The sequence below is a fragment of the Scyliorhinus canicula genome, chromosome 3 (assembly GCF_902713615.1).
Source record: "Scyliorhinus canicula chromosome 3, sScyCan1.1, whole genome shotgun sequence".
NCBI lineage: Eukaryota > Metazoa > Chordata > Chondrichthyes > Carcharhiniformes > Scyliorhinidae > Scyliorhinus > Scyliorhinus canicula.
Window position 1 is genome coordinate 184,539,641 of NC_052148.1, and position 4,544 is coordinate 184,544,184.

A 4,544-nucleotide genomic window follows, 5' to 3' on the forward strand; every position below is an offset into this window, starting at 1 on the left:
CCGAAAATACTTTGAGGCACATTCAAACAAATGTACAATTAAGGCGTATCAGGAAAGAAAATTCCATAATCGATATTTCAAAAAAATTTTAGAAAAAACTTTTAAAGTTATCGAAAACGTGTCTCGTTATACATTTGAAACGCTACGAACGATGCTGCAAGGAAAATATAAAGCTATTTTGTTTCAAGAGTCCCATTATTCCAACTGTTTCCAGTAGGGGGTATAGCTCAGTGGTAGAGCATTTGACTGCAGATCAAGAGGTCTCTGGTTCAAATCCAGGTGCCCCCTTTTTTAAAATGGCGTGAAAACCTACAGAAAATCATGCAATATATAGAGGAGTACAATGACTGCAGATCAAGAGATCTCTGGTTCAAATCCAGTTGGCCTCTTTTTGTAAATGGCATGAAAACCTACAGAAAATCATGCAATATACAGAGGAGTAAAATGCAGTAGAATTCAAGCTTCACCTATACAGATCTTGGTTACATTATGCCTGAAATATTATGAGCAGTTCTGTGCACCATGCCTTTGGAAGGATATATTGGCCCTGGAGTGAGTGCAGCATGGATTTACTAAATTGACACCTGGATCCTGAGGGTTAAATTACGTGAGGACACAAGATGAGGAATTTAGAAGGTAAGCTGTGATTTCATCAAAGTTTTCAGATATTGAGGCAAAAAATAAGGTAAGAATTTACAACCTTCAAAGATTTTCTGAAATTGGGATCAGAAGGGATCCCAACCCATCTGCTGATGGCTGGTTATAGGGCCACAGAGTGATAGGGAGATTTACAGCACAAAAGGAGGCCCTTCGGCCTATCGTGTCTGTGATAATTGTTTCTTATGATCTACTCGATCTATGTTCCTCTGATTTCACGCTGATGTGCTCTGACCAGAAGTTGCCAATTAAAAGGTTGCCTCTGGGAGCAATGGCAGGTTGAACAGACACCTCGGAGGCCCAGTGGAAGGGGCTACAACGTCATCCTGCCAAATGTTTGAAACCTTTCTCTTGCCTTGCTCATGTTGCCTCTGATGTCATTCTGTATAAATAAAGGTTTCAGGGCAGTCATGATTTGACACAGCACATGGGACATGGTCTCCGAAATGTACAGCTGGGATTGGGGGATTTTGGAAACTATAAGAGAAAAAGGGGCAAAGAATAATTAAAGCTTCAGCCAGCAGCTTTGAACAGGGCATCAACTGCCAGGATGAGTCACTGTTTGTGCTTTATATAAATTATTTAGATATGAATGGAGGAGGGTTGATCAGTAAGTTTGCGGATGATAGAAAAATTGGTGGGGTGGTAAATAGTGAAGAGGATAGCCTCACAGGGGGCCATAGATGGGCTGATCAGTGGTAAATGGAATTCAATCGCATAAGTGTGAGGTGATGCACTTAGGCAGGACAAACAAGGCAAGGGAATACATGATAAATGGCTGAATCCTGGGAAGCACCGAAGATCAGAGGGACCTTGGTGTGCATGTGCACCAGTCCCTTAAGGTAGCAGAGCAGATGGATACAGTGGTTAAGAAGGCATATGGTAGAAGACATAGGGCCCATTCTCCCCAAAACTTTCTAAGTTCATTTGAGGATGGCTTTTCAGGGAGTTTCCTGCTGGCTCTGCCAGCGAGTTCCCGACCACTACTCAATAACACTGAGTCACGATTCTGGGCCTTGGGGTGTTCCTCACCAGTTTAGGACACACTCAGTATTTGTTTTAGCACGGTGGAGCTGACCTCAGAGATCGGGCTGCCCTTTTGAAAGGATCTCTAAGTGAGCTTAGTGGGTCCCCCACATTCCGCCATTCCGCACCCATTGGCTATGTCACCCCCCTCCCCCCCCCCCCACCACACACACACACACACACACACACACACATGGACACTACCCCACATCCCTCAACTGAGGACACCCCACTCTGGTTTACCCCCACTTCCAGGACCCCCACCCATCACCACCCCACCTCCCAGAGGTCCCTACTTATCTGCCCTGCACTCTCCCACCCTTAAACCCCCCTTCCACCCTCATTTCATGAGCAAGGCTCCATGGCCCTTGGCAGCACCACTCTGGTACATGGGCACCCTTGCACTGGCACCCAGGCAGTGCTCCTGCCGGCTCAGCAATGCCATCTGGGCATCTTGGCAGTGCCAGGGTGGCAGTGCCAAGGTGCCAGCTGGGAAATGCAAAGTGCCCACGTTCCAGGGGGAGGGCCAGGGAGCCACCATGCACTTATCTTGACCACCCAGAGGTCTCCAATGGCCCTGGAGACCCTCTGGATACTGCTCCACCTGGTCCACATTTGTTGAACGGTTGAGGACTCTGGGTCTGTACTCGTTGGAGTTCAGAAGGATGAGGGAGGATCTTATTGAAGTTTACAGGATCCTGCGATGTCTGGGTAGAGTGGACGTGTAAAGGATGTTTCCACTTGTTGGAAAAACTAGAACCAGAGGACACAATCTCAGACTGAAGGGACGATTCTTTAAAACATAGATGAGGAGGAATTTCTTCAGCCAGAGGGTGCTAAATCTGTAGAACTCTTTGCTGCAGATGGCTGTGGAAGCCAAATCACTGATTGTCTTTAAGACAGAGTTAGACAGGTTCATGATTAATAAGGGGACCAGGGGTTATGGAGAGAAGGCAGGAGAATGGGGATGAGAAAAATATCAGCCATGATTGAATGGCAGAGCAGACGCGATGGGCCGAGTGTCCTAATTCTGCTCCTATGTCTTTTTTTAGAACAGTACAGCACAGAACAGGCCCTTCAGCCCTCGATGTTGTGCCGAGCAATGATCACCCTACTCAAACCCACGTATCCACCCTATACCCGTAACCCAACAACTACCCCCCTTAACCTTACTATTAGGACACTATGGGCAATTTAGCATGGCCAATCCACCTAACCCGCACATCTTTGGACTGTGGGAGGAAACCGGAGCACCCTGAGGAAACACACGGGGAGGACGTGCAGACTCCACACAGACAGTGACCCAGCCGGGAATCGAACCTGGGACCGTGGAGCTGTGAAACATTTATGCTAACCACCATGCTACCGTGCTGCCCCCTGCTACCATGCTGCCCCCGTCTTATGGTGTGGATCTGCACTGCTCGGCACCCAGCTGCAGCCTCCTGGGAATGCCAATAAGTTGAGTGAGGCCGCTGGATCATGCGCAGGTTGTTCAGAAGGAGGTTTACGACCGACATCCGCCAGCGTCCTTCGGTCACGCCCATTTAGGGCGGGGTTCCAACTCCGACGTTTAGCGGAACTCCGGCGAATCTCGCAAAGCGCGGAGCCTGTCAGGAGGCTGGCTGAAGGCCTCTCCCAGCATTCCCCAGCCGTGTTGCGCTTATGTGAGAGCCCAACGGGGCCGGAGATTCAAGCCCATAATGTTTAAGAGCAAGGAGGTTATGCTGGAACTTTATACAATGTTGGGTATGCCACAGCTGGAGTATTGTGTGCAGTTCTGGAATCCACACTGTAGGAGTGATGTGATAGCACTGGAAAGTGTGAAGAGGAGATTTACCAGGATGTTGCTTGTGCTGGAGAGTTTTAGTTATGAAGGGAGATTGGATGGACTTGGATTGTTTTCCTTGGCAGAAGAGACTGAGAGAGGACATAATTGAGATGTATAAAATTATGAGGGACATAGACAGACAGGAACAAACATTTCCCCTTGATGGGGGGGATCATGACAAGGGGGTATAGATTTAAGGTAAGGGGCAAGAGGTTTAGAGGGAATGTGAGGAAAAACATTTTCACCCAGAGGGTGGTGGGGGTTTGGAACTTTCTGCCTGAAAGGGTGGTGGAGGCAGAGACCCTCATAGCATGTAAGAAGCAGTTAGATGTGCATTTGCAATCCCAAAGCATACAAGGCTGTGGGCCAAGTACTGGGAAATGGGATTAGAATGGTTAGCTGGTTATTTTTGACCGGCGCAGACTCGATGAATTGAAGGGTAATTTCTGTCCAGTATGACTCTAAAACCATATCACTCTCCACTTCCCTTCTTCCCCTGAACCCTCCCCTACTCCCCCACAACTCCCCCTTCTCCTCCTCCTTTCTCCACCCGTAATCCTCCCCATGCCTCCTCCTCCTCTTCCTGTCTGTCTATGTCCCTCATAATTTTATACATCTCAATCATCCTCCTCCCCCCCACCCATCCTCCTCCCCCCACCCATCCTCCTACCCTTCCCTCCTCCTCCCCCTTCCCTCTTCCTCCCCCTCACCACTGCTCCTCTGCCCCACCTCTCCTTCTATGCCCCACCCTTATTCCTACTCTTCATCCCTCCCCCTGCTCCTTCCCCCTCCTCCTGCCCCACACCTCCTTCCTACCCCCCCCCCCTCCTCCTCATGCTCCCCACCCTTCCTCTTGAGGGTGGACTCATTCTCTAAACATGGGTCTGTGTCCCCACGCCGGCGTAAAAATGCTGGTGTTTTACTCCAGACTTTCCTTAGACAAATATACAACTATACACCTACCTGCAGGGGGCTGGCAGGGCCCTGGATTGCTTCTCACAGCTTTAGCTGCGGATACGGGACACGGGCCCCG

The 4,544-nt window shown here is 49.2% G+C and overlaps 1 non-coding gene across 1 annotated transcript; it reads left to right on the top strand.

The window, feature by feature from the left end:
- The first annotated feature begins 216 nt into the window (after window positions 1-216).
- Window positions 217-288, top strand: trnac-gca. The gene has a single exon. It is a non-coding gene; the product is annotated as a tRNA-Cys (tRNA).
- The last annotated feature ends 4,256 nt before the right edge of the window (window positions 289-4,544 follow it).